At 45.6% G+C, this 17,871-nt stretch overlaps 1 protein-coding gene across 3 annotated transcripts in view; it reads left to right on the forward strand.

The window, feature by feature from the left end:
- Nucleotides 1–17,871, forward strand: part of TNKS1BP1 (tankyrase 1 binding protein 1) — a 158,984-nt gene that overhangs the window by 76,396 nt on the left and 64,717 nt on the right. The gene's annotated exons all lie outside the window — the stretch shown is intronic.

Raw genomic sequence — 17,871 nt, forward strand, 5'->3', positions numbered from 1 at the left:
GCCGGTAAACAAGTGTGATCGACAATATTGAAGTCATTCAATGCTTGTTTCCCGGCCTATTTAGGGTACATGCACACATTCAGTAATTGGCAGTGCTTTGGACGCAGCACATGTCTGCTGCGCCCAAAGCGCTGCCGGCTATTGAACACAGATGAATCCGCATGTGTTCATTGAACCATGCAGAATCACTGTACCAATACATTGTACAGGTGAAATTTATCTTGCGGAGACCAATAAAGATAAATTGACATGGTGCAGTCTCCGCGGTTGAGCTGCGGGCGTCAGAGCACGCATAGTGGGCATGGGGTTTCTTGAAATCCCATCCACTATGCTATAACATCTGGCCACTGCACAAGTACGCAGCATCCAACCCGCATCATTTACAGTATAATGCCGGTCCCATATAGTAAATATAGTAATACCCCTCAGAGTATACTGCAGCCCCCCTCATAGATTATACTGCAGCCCCCCTCCTAGAGTATACTGCAGCCTCCTCATACAGTATAATGCAGCCCCATCAGAGTATAATGAAGCCCCCTCAGAGTATAATGCAGGCACACACAGTATAATGCAGACCCCTCAGAGCATAATGCAGCCCCACATACAGTATATTGCAGGCCAAACCCCACAAACACACATAGTATAGTGCAGCCCCCTTCACACACAGTGTAATGCAGCCCCCTCACACACAGTATAATGCAGCATCCCCCAGACTATAATGCAGCCCCCTCAGAGTACAATGCAGCCCCACACACAGTATAATTCAGGCCCCACCCCCACACAGTATAATTCAGCCCCCTCCACAAACACAAACATTATAGTGCAGCTCCCACACACAGTATAATGCAGCCCCCCCCCACACAATATAATGCAGCTCCTCCAGAGTATAAAGCAGCCTCCTCAGAGGCACATGCAAGAAATAGCTTTCAACAATATTGTGCAATATGGTCCTGTGGGGTTATTAAACTCTAGGACTTTAGGCATTGCCTAAGTGACTGAATACTGAGTCTACTCTTGGTCACAGTGCAAATATGCTAATGAGGCCTTTCAGCTGATATTGGCTTCTGTTAATTTGCAAATTAAGAGGTGGTTATATTATCAATATTTTTATATAATAATCAAATATTAGAGCATATAATCCTCAGCACTCCTTACCAAATTCAACTTCCTTTATCCATGGACAGCAGATACAATATCCCAAAGCGATGTATGGCCGTTTCGCTTTTGAATATGCTTTCTGGAGGCCTTGACAAAGCATATTCACAGGCGAAACAGCCGTCGGATGCTATGGGATACTGTACTTACATGTTCCTACTCTTCATGATTAAAGGAAACGTAATGGACATTTGGTGCGAAGAGTGCCGTAGAATAATCACTAAGCATCACTGAGAGTTCCTAACTAGAGTTGAGCGACCTTGACCTTTTTAGAGTCGAGCCGGGTTTTGCGAAACCCGACTATGTCCAAAGTCGGGTCGAGTGAAATCGGCCGATTATGACGTAAAGTCGGGATCGACCGAAACACGAAACCCAATGCAAGTCAATGGGGCAGCATAGTCGGCAGTGAGTGGGGGCCAGGAAAACACCTAGAGTGCCCATTTTAATGTCAAAACCATCCATTCTTCTTAATGAAGCTTGTCAAGCGTAATTTACCTTATAATAATTGGAAGGCATTTGAAATTGGGGGTCATTTGGCTAAAGTTGTGGGGGGTAGGGCTGGTTCAAGTAATTAGTGGGCCCAGGAAATCTGGACCACGTCACGGCAGTGGAGCAGGGAGAGGTAAGTATTTCAACTTTGCAAGTGCTGTGAACCTGAGCAAGCAGGGGGGGCCCACTCGTTGGCATTGGCACTGGCACAGGGCCCCTCAAAGTACAGCGGTGTGTTTGCACGGCGGGGGCGCCTCCCACCGGCAGCAACACTTTTGCGTACTATGAGAGGCCCTGTGCCAGTGACGTCGCCAACTAGTATTCCTCCCCCCACCTGATGAAGGAACCTGCACTTTCATCTGCACCTTCCTCTTTGTCCCCGTGTAAGGTGGTATGGTATGCGGGAAGAGCAACCTGACTTTCAGCAGGGTCACAATGTTGTTGTGTAGCGTGCACGGGGAATGTTGCGTTATGGGTCAATGTACCAGCAGACTCATCTATCACTGGCTGGGCAATGGGCACGATGAAGTGGAAACACAGATATAGGCCCAAAGAAGAAAGTGGGCTAAATGCAGTTCAAAATTGGTAACACAGGAATAACCAGGGGGCATTGCAGTGGAGGACAACTGGAATGAGAGGCTGACACAGAGAGTAGGGCCAAATCAGTAAGTAGTCGAAATGCAGTTCAAAATTGACAACCGTAGTAAACAGGCGGCACAGCTTTGTTCAGTGGAGGAGAACAGCAAGGAGTGGCAGACACCGATAGTAGGCCCCAACCCAACTAGTAGGCCAAATGCAGTCTAACATTAACAACTACTTAACGAGAGGCTGAAAATGGAATTTCAGGACAGGAAACCAGGAGAACAGCAAGGAGTGGCAGACACCGATAGTAGGCCCCAAACCAACTAGTACGCCAAATGCAGTTGTTCCATTTAACCACAATTTAATGAGAGCCTGAAGATAGAAGCTCAGGAAAGGCAACCTGGTGAAAACCTTGGAGTGTAACACAACCTGTCTCTACACCCCATACCAAATTTGTAGGCCTAATGCAGCGTAGTTTCCACCAACTACTAAACGAGAGCCGGAAGATCGAAGCTCATGAAAGGCAACCCGGGGAACACCTTGGAGTGTAACACAACCTCTCTCTACACCACGAAAGGGCTGATTCTTAGGAAGGAAGGCTGTTGTAAATAAGCATTGCGCGTCCGAGGGTGATTATATTCTTATTCGGTATCTACTCACCCTCGGACGCGCCATGCTTCTTGATTTGTAATTAATGTTTATTTGCAATGTGCTTTTGACTTACTCAATTATTTTTTTAATTATTGATTTTATTAAATTAATAGTTTAACATCTTATTGGAAATAATTTAAAGGAGACGCGACAGGACAACACTCGGTGGATGCCATATCTGTGTTAACAACTCCAAAAAACTTTCAGTTAACTTCTTGCAGGAGAAAGAAATTGTAGCTGTTGGACCTTTGTAGTACAGTTCCAGATATTTGTTGTGTGTTTGTTTTGATTGTTAAAATGTCTGCATTTGAGATCTCAACACGATCTTATTTTTTATAATCAAATTAATTTTTTAAATATTTTATTAGGTTGGTTCAAGGGGTACACGGGCCGCAGTAGACAGGTCAGTGGAGGCCTAGTGGAAGGAGGGACCGCAGATGCGCCACTGTTTCACCCATACACAATTAGTAGGCCTAATGCAGCGTAGTTTCCAACAGCTACTAAACGAGAGCCGGAAGATCGAAGCTCAGGAAAGGCAACCTGGGGAACACCTTGGAGTGTAACACAACCTCTCTCTACACCACGGAAGGGCTGATTCTTAGGAAGGAAGGCTGTTGTAAATAAGCATTGCGCGTCCGAGGGTGATTATATTCTTATTCGGTATCTACTCACCCTCGGACGCGCCATGCTTCTTGATTTGTAATTAATGTTTATTTGCAATGTGCTTTTGACTTACTCAATTATTTTTTTAATTATTGATTTTATTAAATTAATAGTTTAACATCTTATTGGAAATAATTTAAAGGAGACGCGACAGGACAACACTCGGTGGATGCCATATCTGTGTTAACAACTCCAAAAAACTTTCAGTTAACTTCTTGCAGGAGAAAGAAATTGTAGCTGTTGGACCTTTGTAGTACAGTTCCAGATATTTGTTGTGTGTTTGTTTTGATTGTTAAAATGTCTGCATTTGAGATCTCAACACGATCTTATTTTTTATAATCAAATTAATTTTTTAAATATTTTATTAGGTTGGTTCAAGGGGTACACGGGCCGCAGTAGACAGGTCAGTGGAGGCCTAGTGGAAGGAGGGACCGCAGATGCGCCACTGTTTCACCCATACACAATTAGTAGGCCTAATGCAGCGTAGTTTCCAACAGCTACTAAACGAGAGCCGGAAGATCGAAGCTCAGGAAAGGCAACCTGGGGAACACCTTGGAGTGTAACACAACCTCTCTCTACACCACGGAAGGGCTGATTCTTAGGAAGGAAGGCTGTTGTAAATAAGCATTGCGCGTCCGAGGGTGATTATATTCTTATTCGGTATCTACTCACCCTCGGACGCGCCATGCTTCTTGATTTGTAATTAATGTTTATTTGCAATGTGCTTTTGACTTACTCAATTATTTTTTTAATTATTGATTTTATTAAATTAATAGTTTAACATCTTATTGGAAATAATTTAAAGGAGACGCGACAGGACAACACTCGGTGGATGCCATATCTGTGTTAACAACTCCAAAAAACTTTCAGTTAACTTCTTGCAGGAGAAAGAAATTGTAGCTGTTGGACCTTTGTAGTACAGTTCCAGATATTTGTTGTGTGTTTGTTTTGATTGTTAAAATGTCTGCATTTGAGATCTCAACACGATCTTATTTTTTATAATCAAATTAATTTTTTAAATATTTTATTAGGTTGGTTCAAGGGGTACACGGGCAGCAATAGACAGGTCAGTGGAGGCCTAGTGGAAGGAGTGACGGCAGACAGGCATCAAAGGCCTAACATTGGGCTGGCTGTAGGCAAGTTAAAATTGGTTCCAGGGGAACACGGCCATCAGTGGCCTGGTCAGTGTAGTTGTAGTTGAAAGAACGGGACGCAGACAGGCTTCGAAGGCCTAACATAATAACATAGGGCTGGCTGTAGGCAAGTTAAAATTGGTTCCAGGGGAACACGGCCATCAGTGGCCTGGTCAGTGTAGTTGTAGTTGAAAGAACGGGCCGCAGACAGGCTTCGAAGGCCTAACATAACAAACTTGGGCTGGCTGTAGGCACTTTTAAATTGGTTCCAGGGGTACACGGGCAGCAGTGGTCTGGTCTGTGGAAGTCTAGTGGAAGGAGTGACCGCAGACAGGCTTCCAAGGCCTAACATAACAAACTTGGGCTGGCTGTAGGCACTTTTAAATTGGTTCCAGGGGTACACGGGCAGCAGTGGTCTGGTCTGTGGAAGTCTAGTGGAAGGAGTGACCGCAGACAGGCTTCCAAGGCCTAACATAACAAACTTGGGCTGGCTGTAGGCACTTTTAAATTGGTTCCAGGGGTACACGGGCAGCAGTGGTCTGGTCTGTGGAAGTCTAGTGGAAGGAGTGACCGCAGACAGGCTTCGAAGGCCTAACATAACAAACTTGGGCTGGCTGTAGGCACTTTTAAATTGGTTCCAGGGGTACACGGGCAGCAGTGGTCTGGTCAGTGGAAGTCTAGTGGAAGGAGTGACCGCAGACAGGCTTCCAAGGCCTAACATAACAAACTTGGGCTGGCTGTAGGCACTTTTAAATTGGTTCCAGGGGTACACGGGCAGCAGTGGTCTGGTCAGTGGAAGTCTAGTGGAAGGAGTGACCGCAGACAGGCTTCCAAGGCCTAACATAACAAACTTTAGCTGGCTGTAGGCACTTTTAAATTGGTTCCAGGGGTACACGGGCAGCAGTGGTCTGGTCTGTGGAAGTCTAGTGGAAGGAGTGACCGCAGACAGGCTTCGAAGGCCTAACATAACAAACTTGGGCTGGCTGTAGGCACTTTTAAATTGGTTCCAGGGGTACACGGGCAGCAGTGGTCTGGTCTGTGGAAGTCTAGTGGAAGGAGTGACCGCAGACAGGCTTCGAAGGCCTAACATAACAAACTTGGGCTGGCTGTAGGCACTTTTAAATTGGTTCCAGGGGTACACGGGCAGCAGTGGTCTGGTCAGTGGAAGTCTAGTGGAAGGAGTGACCGCAGACAGGCTTCCAAGGCCTAACATAACAAACTTGGGCTGGCTGTAGGCACTTTTAAATTGGTTCCAGGGGTACACGGGCAGCAGTGGTCTGGTCAGTGGAAGTCTAGTGGAAGGAGTGACCGCAGACAGGCTTCCAAGGCCTAACATAACAAACTTGGGCTGGCTGTAGGCACTTTTAAATTGGTTCCAGGGGTACACGGGCAGCAGTGGTCTGGTCTGTGGAAGTCTAGTGGAAGGAGTGACCGCAGACAGGCTTCGAAGGCCTAACATAACAAACTTGGGCTGGCTGTAGGCACTTTTAAATTGGTTCCAGGGGTACACGGCCAGCAGTGGTCTGGTCAGTGGAAGTCTAGTGGAAGGAGTGACCGCAGACAGGCTTCCAAGGCCTAACATAACAAACTTGGGCTGGCTGTAGGCACTTTTAAATTGGTTCCAGGGGTACACGGGCAGCAGTGGTCTGGTCAGTGGAAGTCTAGTGGAAGGAGTGACCGCAGACAGGCTTCGAAGGCCTAACATAACAAACTTGGGCTGGCTGTAGGCACTTTTAAATTGGTTCCAGGGGTACACGGGCAGCAGTGGTCTGGTCAGTGGAAGTCTAGTGGAAGGAGTGACCGCAGACAGGCTTCCAAGGCCTAACATAACAAACTTGGGCTGGCTGTAGGCACTTTTAAATTGGTTCCAGGGGTACACGGGCAGCAGTGGTCTGGTCTGTGGAAGTCTAGTGGAAGGAGTGACCGCAGACAGGCTTCCAAGGCCTAACATAACAAACTTGGGCTGGCTGTAGGCACTTTTAAATTGGTTCCAGGGGTACACGGGCAGCAGTGGTCTGGTCTGTGGAAGTCTAGTGGAAGGAGTGACCGCAGACAGGCTTCGAAGGCCTAACATAACAAACTTGGGCTGGCTGGAGGCACTTTTAAATTGGTTCCAGGGGTACACGGGCAGCAGTGGTCTGGTCAGTGGAAGTCTAGTGGAAGGAGTGACCGCAGACAGGCTTCCAAGGCCTAACATAACAAACTTGGGCTGGCTGTAGGCACTTTTAAATTGGTTCCAGGGGTACACGGGCAGCAGTGGTCTGGTCAGTGGAAGTCTAGTGGAAGGAGTGACCGCAGACAGGCTTCGAAGGCCTAACATAACAAACTTGGGCTGGCTGTAGGCACTTTTAAATTGGTTCCAGGGGTACACGGGCAGCAGTGGTCTGGTCAGTGGAAGTCTAGTGGAAGGAGTGACCGCAGACAGGCTTCCAAGGCCTAACATAACAAACTTGGGCTGGCTGTAGGCACTTTTAAATTGGTTCCAGGGGTACACGGGCAGCAGTGGTCTGGTCTGTGGAAGTCTAGTGGAAGGAGTGACCGCAGACAGGCTTCCAAGGCCTAACATAACAAACTTGGGCTGGCTGTAGGCACTTTTAAATTGGTTCCAGGGGTACACGGGCAGCAGTGGTCTGGTCAGTGGAAGTCTAGTGGAAGGAGTGACCGCAGACAGGCTTCGAAGGCCTAACATAACAAATTTGGGCTGGCTGTAGGCACTTTTAAATTGGTTCCAGGGGTACACGGGCAGCAGTGGTCTGGTCAGTGGAAGTCTAGTGGAAGGAGTGACCGCAGACAGGCTTCCAAGGCCTAACATAACAAACTTGGGCTGGCTGTAGGCACTTTTAAATTGGTTCCAGGGGTACACGGGCAGCAGTGGTCTGGTCAGTGGAAGTCTAGTGGAAGGAGTGACCGCAGACAGGCTTCGAAGGCCTAACATAACAAACTTGGGCTGGCTGTAGGCACTTTTAAATTGGTTCCAGGGGTACACGGGCAGCAGTGGTCTGGTCAGTGGAAGTCTAGTGGAAGGAGTGACCGCAGACAGGCTTCCAAGGCCTAACATAACAAACTTGGGCTGGCTGTAGGCACTTTTAAATTGGTTCCAGGGGTACACGGGCAGCAGTGGTCTGGTCTGTGGAAGTCTAGTGGAAGGAGTGACCGCAGACAGGCTTCGAAGGCCTAACATAACAAACTTGGGCTGGCTGGAGGCACTTTTAAATTGGTTCCAGGGGTACACGGGCAGCAGTGGTCTGGTCAGTGGAAGTCTAGTGGAAGGAGTGACCGCAGACAGGCTTCCAAGGCCTAACATAACAAAAATGTCAAAACAATGGTATTGTCAGTGCCAGGCATTGAAGGATGTCAGCGCCTAGACTACACATTGGTGAAGCTGTGAGAGATAATTTTGCTAGTGGTAGAGCACTGTTTGAGCTGGGGGGGGGGGAACTGTCTTGTGGCCGGCGGTACAGGCACAGGGCCCCTCATATTACAACGGTGTGTCTGACGTTGGGTGCGCACCACCACCGCCAGAGACACTTTATTGTACTATGAGGGACCCAGTGGCAGTGCCGTCGACCAAAAGCGGCCACACCCACCTCTTCAGACAAACAGCACTCTCAAGGGTCCAAGCGCAAAGTGGCGATAGCACGGCCCCGTGTGGGGAGTTTGGCCATTTCGTGAGGTGGAAACATGTCGTATGCTGGACAATCAGGTGAAGAAAATTACGAGATTGGAAAAGTCATTCAGAATAGTCCACAGGCAAGACCTTTTCATAGGAAAGCTAGGTGTCAGCCGGGCAGGGTGGGGCAAAAGATTTTGAAATCCAGTTGTGGTTCATTTTAATGAAGGTTAGATCATCTACATTTTGGGTAGCCAGACGAGTCCTTTTTTCTGTTAGTATTGAACCTGCAGCACTGAATACTCTTTCTGATAGGACACTAGCTGCCGGGCAAGCAAGCTCCTGCAATGCATATTCTGCCAATTCTGGCCAGGTGTCTAATTTGGATGCCCAGTAATCAAATGGGAATGACGGTTGAGGGAGAACGTCGATAAGGGATGAAAAATAGTTTGTAACCATACTGGACAAATGTTGTCTCCTGTCACTTTGAATTGATGCTGCAGTACCTGTCCTGTCTGCGGTCATAGCAAAATCACTCCACAACCTGGTCAGAAAACCCCTCTGGCCAACGCCACTTCTGATTTCTGCCCCTCTAACACCTCTGGTCTGCTGGCCCCTGGAGCTCGTGTGAGAATGATCACGGGCGCTGTGTGCAGGGAATGCCAGAAGCAAACGGTCAACAAGAGTTGATTGTTTTGTTGCTAATATTAGTTCCAAGTTCTCATGTGGCATAATATTTTGCAATTTGCCTTTATAGCGAGGATCAAGGAGGCAGGCCAACCAGTAATCGTCATCGTTCATCATTTTTGTAATGCGTGTGTCCCTTTTGAGGATACGCAAGGCATAATCCGCCATGTGGGCCAAAGTTCCCGTTGTCAAATCTGCGGTTGTGCTTGGTTGAGGGGCAGTTGCAGGCAAATCTACGTCACTTGTGTCCCTCAAAAAACCAGAACCCGGCCTTGCCACGCCACCAATTTCCCGTGCCCCCGGGAAAGCTTCCTCATTAAAAATATACTCATCCCCATCATCCTCCTCATCCTCCACCTCCTCTTCGCCCGGTACCTCGTCATGTACACTGCCCTGACCAGACAATCGCTGACTGTCATCAAGGCTTTCCTCTTCCTCTGGTGCAGACGCCTGATCCTTTATGTGCGTCAAACTTTGCATCAGCAGACGCATTAGGGGGATGCTCATGCTTATTATGGCGTTGTCTGCACTAACCAGCCGTGTGCATTCCTCAAAACACTGAAGGACTTGACACATGTCTTGAATCTTCGACCACTGCACACCTGACAACTCCATGTCTGCCATCCTACTGCCTGCCCGTGTATGTGTATCCTCCCACAAAAACATAACAGCCCGCCTCTGTTCGCACAGTCTCTGAAGCATGTGCAGTGTTGAGTTCCACCTTGTTGCAACGTCTATGATTAGGCGATGCTGGGGAAGGTTCAAAGAACGCTGATAGGTCTGCATACGGCTGGAGTGTACAGGCGAACGGCGGATATGTGCGCAAAGTCCACGCACTTTGAGGAGCAGGTCGGATAACCCCGGATAACTTTTCAGGAAGCACTGCACCACCAGGTTTAAGGTGTGAGCCAGGCAAGGAATGTGTTTCAGTTGGGAAAGGGAGATGGCAGCCATGAAATTCCTTCCGTTATCACTCACTACCTTGCCTGCCTCAAGATCTACAGTGCCCAGCCACGACTGCGTTTCTTGCTGCAAGAACTCGGACAGAACTTCCGCGGTGTGTCTATTGTCGCCCAAACACTTCATAGCCAATACAGCCTGCTGACGTTTGCCAGTAGCTGCCCCATAATGGGAGACCTGGTGTGCAACAGTGGCAGGTGCGGATGGAGTGTTTGTGCGACTGCGGTCTGTGGACGAGCTCTTGCTTCTGCAGGAGGACGAGGAGGAGGAGGAGGAGGAGGGGGTGCGAACGGCTACAGACAACTGTTTACTAGACCGTGGCCTAGGCAGAACTGTCCCAAACTTGCTGTCCCCTGTGGACCCTGAATCCACCACATTTACCCAGTGTGCCGTGATGGACACGTAACGTCCCTGGCCATGCCTACTGGTCCATGCATCGGTTGTCAGGTGCACCTTTGTGCTCACAGATTGCCTGAGTGCATGGACGATGCGCTCTTTAACATGCTGGTGGAGGGCTGGGATGGCTTTTCTGGAAAAAAAGTGTCGACTGGGTAGCTCGTAGCGTGGTACAGCGTAGTCCATCAGGTCTTTGAAAGCTTCGCTTTCAACTAACCGGTAGGGCATCATCTCTAACGAGATTAGTCTAGCTATGTGGGCGTTCAAACCCTGTGTACGCGGATGCGAGGCTAAGTATTTCCTTTTTCTAACCATAGTCTCATGTAGGGTGAGCTGGACTGGAGAGCTGGAGATCGTGGAACTAGCGGGGGTGCCGGTGGACATGGCAGACTGAGAGACGGTGGGAGATGGTATTGTTGCCGCCGGTGCCCTAGATGCAGTGTTTCCTACTACGAAACTGGTGATTCCCTGACCCTGACTGCTTTGGCCTGGCAAAGATACCTGCACAGATACAGCAGGTGGTGCACTAAATGGTGGTCCTACACTGCCGGAAGGGATGTTGCGTTGATGACTAGCTTCATTGGCCGAGGGTGCAACAACCTTAAGGGACGTTTGGTAGTTAGTCCAAGCTTTCAAATGCATGGTGGTTAAATGTCTATGCATGCAACTAGTATTGAGACTTTTCAGATTCTGACCTCTGCTTAAGGAAGTAGAACATTTTTGACAGATGACTTTGCGCTGATCAATTGGATGTTGTTTAAAAAAATGCCAGACTGCACTCTTTCTAGCATCGGATACCTTTTCAGGCATTGCAGACTGAGCTTTAACCGGATGGCCACGCTGTCCTCCACCAGGTTTTGGCTTTGCCACGCGTTTTGGGCAAGATACGGGCCCGGCAGATGGAACCTGTGGCGATGTTGATGCCTGCTGCGGCCCCTCCTCCTCCTCTGCTTCAGAACTGCTGCCGCCTGCACCCTGTTCCCCCAATGGCTGCCAATCGGGGTCAAGAACTGGGTCATCTAATAACTCTTCTTGTACCTCCTGCGCAACTTCGTCTGTGTCACCGTGTCGTTCGGTGGTATAGCGTTCGTGATGGGGCAACATAGTCTCATCAGGGTCTGATTCTTGATCAGCACCCTGCGAGGGCAATGTTGTGGTCTGAGTCAAAGGACCAGCATAGTAGTCTGGCTGTGGCTGTGCATCAGTGCACTCCATGTCAGATTCAACTTGTAATGGGCATGGACTGTTAACTGCTTCACTTTCTAAGCCAGGGACGGTATGTGTAAAGAGCTCCATGGAGTAACCCGTTGTGTCGCCTGCTGCATTCTTCTCTGTTGTTGTTTTTGCTGAAGAGGACAAGGAAGTGACTTGTCCCTGACCGTGAACATCCACTAACGACGCGCTGCTTTTACTTTTACCAGTTTCACGAGAGGAGGCAAAAGAGCTAGAGGCTGAGTCAGCAAGATAAGCCAAAACTTGCTCTTGCTGCTCCGGCTTTAAAAGCGGTTTTCCTAATCCCAGAAAAGGGAGCGTTCGAGGCCTTGTGTAGCCGGACGACGAACCTGGCTCCACAGCTCCAGACTTAGGTGCAATATTTTTTTCCCCACGACCACCTGATGCTCCACCACTACCACTACCCTCATTACCAGCTGACAATGAACGCCCCCGGCCACGACCTCTTCCACTAGACTTCCTCATTGTTTTAAAAACGTAACCAAACTAACGTTATTTGTTGCAGTCACACAACTTACACGGTGAGCTATAACTTCAGTATGATTTAGCTACCCCTTTACAGGTTGGTGAGACCACAGCGAAAATCAGGCCCAATGTTACACACTCTGTTTTTGGTGGCTGCAAATTAGAGAGATGCCCCACACGCAGGACTGTCACTGAAGCACAAATGTTAATATTAATGTCACACTATTTTTATTTTTTTATTTTTAATTTTTTCAGGAACACTTTAGAAACCCCCCCAAAAAAAAAAAATAGATTTTTGCAGGGAGAATTTAGAAAACAAATGTAACAAACTATATGCTTTCTATGGGCCACTGAGTGAGAGATGACGCACACAGGAATCAGGGGTGGCACACAAGCCCAGAGGCCAATATTTTTCTACCAATGATTGATGGAGTTATTTTCTCTGGTAGATTTTGGAACCCAAATCAAGGAAAAAAAATATAGGCTTTCTATGGACCACAATTGGAGAGAGAGAGAGAGAGAGAGAGAGAGAGAGAGAGATGGCACACCCAGGAGTCAAGACTGGCACACAAGCAGAAAGGCCAATATTAATCTCCCACTGTTTTTTTTGGTTGTTTTTTTTTTTTTTTTTTTCAGGGAGACTTTAGAAAAAAAAATAATAAAAAAAATATGATTTTATCAGGAAGAATTTAGAAACCAAATAAAATAAAATGATTTTTTCAGGGAGAATTTATAAAACAAATAAAAACAAAAATAGGCGTTCTATGGCCCACTGACTGAGAGATGACGCACACAGGAGTCAGGAGTGGCACACAAGCCCAGAGGCCAATATTTTTCTACCAATGATTGATGTAGTTATTTTCTCTGGTAGATTTTGAAACCCAAATCAAGGAAAAAAAATATAGGCTTTCTATGGACCACAATTGGAGAGAGAGAGAGAGAGAGAGAGAGATATGGCACACCCAGGAGTCAAGACTGGCACACAAGCAGAAAGGCCAATATTAATCTCCCACTGTTTTTTTTGGTTGTTTTTTTTTTTTTTTTTCAGGGAGACTTTAGAAAAAAAAATAATAAAAAAAATATGATTTTATCAGGAAGAATTTAGAAACCAAATAAAATAAAATGATTTTTTCAGGGAGAATTTATAAAACAAATAAAAACAAAAATAGGCGTTCTATGGCCCACTGACTGAGAGATGACGCACACAGGAGTCAAGACTGGCACACAAGCAGAAAGGCCAATATTAATCTACCAATGATTGATGTAGTTATTTTCTCTGGTAGATTTTGGAACCCAAATCAAGGAAAAAAAATATAGGCTTTCTATGGACCACAATTGGAGAGAGAGAGAGAGAGAGAGAGAGATGGCACACCCAGGAGTCAAGACTGGCACACAAGCAGAAAGGCCAATATTAATCTCCCACTGTTTTTTTTGGTTGTTTTTTTTTTTTTTTTTTCAGGGAGACTTTAGAAAAAAAAATAATAAAAAAAATATGATTTTATCAGGAAGAATTTAGAAACCAAATAAAATAAAATGATTTTTTCAGGGAGAATTTATAAAACAAATAAAAACAAAAATAGGCGTTCTATGGCCCACTGACTGAGAGATGACGCACAGAGGAGTCAGGAGTGGCACACAAGCCCAGAGGCCAATATTTTTCTACCAATGATTGATGTAGTTATTTTCTCTGGTAGATTTTGGAACCCAAATCAAGGAAAAAAAATATAGGCTTTCTATGGACCACAATTGGAGAGAGAGAGAGAGAGAGAGAGATGGCACACCCAGGAGTCAAGACTGGCACACAAGCAGAAAGGCCAATATTAATCTCCCACTGTTTTTTTTGGTTGTTTTTTTTTTTTTTTTTTCAGGGAGACTTTAGAAAAAAAAATAATAAAAAAAATATGATTTTATCAGGAAGAATTTAGAAACCAAATAAAATAAAATGATTTTTTCAGGGAGAATTTATAAAACAAATAAAACCAAAAATAGGCGTTCTATGGCCCACTGACTGAGAGATGACGCACACAGGAGTCAAGACTGGCACACAAGCAGAAAGGCCAATATTAATCTCCCACGGTGTTTTTTTTTTTTTTTTTTTTTTTTTCAGGGAGACTTTAGAAAAAAAAATAATAAAAAAAATATGATTTTATCAGGAAGAATTTAGAAACCAAATAAAATAAAATGATTTTTTCAGGGAGAATTTATAAAACTAATAAAACAAAAAATAGGCGTTCTATGGCCCACTGAGTGAGAGATGACGCACACAGGAGTCAAGACTGGCACACAAGCAGAAAGGCCAATATTAATCCCCCACTGTTTTTTTTTTTTTTTTTTTTTGTTTTTTGTTTTTTTCAGGGAGACTTTAGAAAAAAAAATAATAAAAAAAATATGATTTTATCAGGAAGAATTTAGAAACCAAATAAAATAAAATGATTTTTTCAGGGAGAATTTATAAAACTAATAAAACAAAAAATAGGCGTTCTATTGGCCCACTGAGTGAGAGATGACGCACACAGGAGTCAAGACTGGCACACAAGCAGAAAGGCCAATATTAATCCCCCACTGTTTTTTTTGTTTGTTTTTTTTTTTGTTTTGTTTTTTTCAGGGAGACTTTAGAAAAAAAAATAATAAAAAAAATATGATTTTATCAGGAAGAATTTAGAAACCAAATAAAATAAAATGATTTTTTCAGGGAGAATTTAGAAAACAAATAAAACCAAAAATAGGCGTTCTATGGCCCACTGACTGAGAGAGAGAGAGAGATGGCACGCTTAGTACTGGCACACAAGCCCAAAGGGCAATATTAATCTCCCTTTTTTTTTCAGGGAGAATTTCTAAAACCCAAAAAAAAAAAAAATAGGCTTTCTATGGCCCACTATTTGTGAGAGAGATGGGACGCTCAGGACTGGCACAGATGGCACGCTCAGGACTGGCACAGAAGCCCAGAGGCCAATATTAATCTCCCTTTTTTTCTGGGAGAATTTATAAAACCAAAAAAATATTTAAATAGGCTTTCTATGGCCCACTATTTGTAAGAGAGATGGCACGCTCAGGACTGGCACAGATGGCACGCTCACAACTGGCACACAAGCCCAGAGGCCAATATTAATCTCCCTTTTTTTCAGGGAGAATTTATAAAAGCAAAAAAATAATTAAATAGGCTTTCTATGGCCCACTATTTGTGAGAGAGATGGCACGCTCAGGACTGGCACAGATGGCACGCTCACAACTGGCACACAAGCCCAGAGGCCAATATTAATCTCCCTTTTTTCAGGGAAAATTTATAAAACCAAAAAAAAAATTAAATAGGCTTTCTATGGCCCACTATTTGTGAGAGAGATGGCACGCTCAGGACTGGCACAGATGGCACGCTCACAACTGGCACACAAGCCCAGAGGCCAATATTAATCTCCCTTTTTTCAGGGAAAATTTATAAAACCAAAAAAAAAATTAAATAGGCTTTCTATGGCCCACTATTTGTGAGAGAGATGGCACGCTCAGGACTGGCACAGATGGCACGCTCACAACTGGCACACAAGCCCAGAGGCCAATATTAATCTCCCTTTTTTTCAGGGAGAATTTATAAAACCAAAAAAAAAATTAAATAGGCTTTCTATGGCCCACTATTTGTGAGAGAGATGGCACGCTCAGGGCTGGCACAGATGGCACGCTCAGGACTGGCACACAAGCCCAGAGGCCAATATTAATCTCCCTTTTTTTCAGGGAGAATTTATAAAACCCAAAAAAAAATTAAATAGGCTTTCTATGGCCCACTATTTGTGAGAGAGATGGCACACTCAGGACTGGCACACAAGCCCAAAGGCCAATATTAATCTCCCACTGTATTTTTATCAGGGAGAATTTATACACCCCACAAAAAAAAATACAGAAAAATGAAAAGGCTTTCTATGGCCCACTATGTGAGAGAGATGGCACACACAGGGATGGCACTCTAGCAGAAATGCCAAATTGCCAATCTTAATCTCCCACCAAAAAAAAAAAAAAAAAAAAAAAAACAGGGAATGTCCTACAATTACTATCTCCCTGCCTGCAGTAATCTCAGCCAGGTATGGCAGGCAGCTACTATCTCCCTGCCTGCAGTAATCTCAGCCAGGTATGGCAGGCAGCAATAAGGAGTGGACTGATGCACAAATCAAATAAAAAGTGTGGACAAACAAAAAAGATAGCTGTGCAGAAAGGAAGGAACAAGAGGATTTGTGCTTTGAAAAAAGCAGTTGGTTTGCACAGCGGCGTACACACAGCAATGCACCTATCAGGGAGCCTTCTAGGGCAGCCCAATGAGCTACAGCGCTGAGGGGAAAAAAAAAAAAAAAAAAACTTCCACTGTCCCTGCACACCGAGGGTGGTGTTGGACAGTGCAAATCGCTGCAGCACAAGCGGTTTTGTGGTTAATGGACCCTGCCTAACGCTATCCCTGCTTCTGACAAAGCGGCAGCAACCTCTCCCTAAGCTCAGATCAGCAGCAGTAAGATGGCGGTCGGCGGGAACGCCCCTTTATAGCCCCTGTGACGCCGCAGACAGCAAGGCAATCACTGCAATGCCCTTCTCTAAGATGGTGGGGACCAGGACCTATGTCATCACGCTGCCCACACTCTGCGTTTACCTTCATTGGCTGAGAAATGGCGCTTTTCGCGTCATTGAAACGCGACTTTGGCGCGAAAGTCGCGTACCGCATGGCCGACCCCGCACAGGGGTCGGATCGGGTTTCATGAAACCCCGACTTAGCCAAAAGTCGGCGACTTTTGAAAATGAACGACCCGTTTCGCTCAACCCTATTCCTAACCTAACCACAAGTAAGGATCCTTACCTGTACCTTTAATGGGGTGTTTCCCTGAATGTGAGTTCTGCCTGTGCATAGTGGCGGTGATTTTTGTTTCTTTACTTGCTACTAATTTTACAAGTATATAATGTTTTAGACTCATGTATTCACTTCTCGCTAGCTGCAGGTTGTGACTCTTTTAAAAACCCATAAACCCATAACCATTGGCAAATATCTGTTTTTTTTAATGTTTTTAAAAACATACCCTGTATGTTTTTGGCCACGGATACACCTTGACAAATGTCATCTATTACAATACATAAATCCTTAGCACATTTCAGCTGTCATTTATATACTGCTGGTTAGGGAAAAAACAAGCAGTGACATGAATGGGTGTTGTACAGATCCCATGTGTAAACAGTAGCCTTAATCCTTAGAGTATTTCATATTCTAAATGGCAATTGGCCATTATGGCCAGGTGATGTATTGTAACCATCAACAACAGGTCCGTAACGCTTTTTCTTCTAATATGTCTATACTGTGCCAACTAAAATGCCAGCATCAAAGGACAGTTTCAAAGTGTCTTCCATGGCCTCAGTAATAAATAAAAAGGGAAGCGCAAGATTCCTGCCGGCTCAAATCAGCAGTAATGAGCCAGCAACAGAGCATGTTGTAAGAATACCTGGGGTGCAGAGACCAGTGATGTAATTTGCTGGGCGCGGCGTTGCACACTGCCCACCGGGTATTCTGACAATGTGCTCTGTTGTCAGCTCGTTACTGCTGATCTGAGCCGTCAACAGAGCGCATAGTCATTATGCACATCGCGCAGTGCATATCACGCAAGGGCTAGTTCAGCCCCTGAAACAAGTGTCACTGATGATGTCAGGGAAGGACGGGGTCTGCCGCAGTGACTGCAGTCTCTGCCCCTGATGAAGCTTTGCTTGAATATCCCAGCATGCCTTGGGATTCTCAAATGAAGCATCATCAAAAAGAAAGTGAAACAAAAAGCAGTTAGTGTAGTTAGGGAGGGATAAGGAATTTTTAGTTCAAGTTTATTACAAAATAGT

Source organism: Ranitomeya imitator, chromosome 2, assembly GCF_032444005.1.
Source record: "Ranitomeya imitator isolate aRanImi1 chromosome 2, aRanImi1.pri, whole genome shotgun sequence".
NCBI classification, from domain to species: Eukaryota; Metazoa; Chordata; class Amphibia; order Anura; family Dendrobatidae; genus Ranitomeya; species Ranitomeya imitator.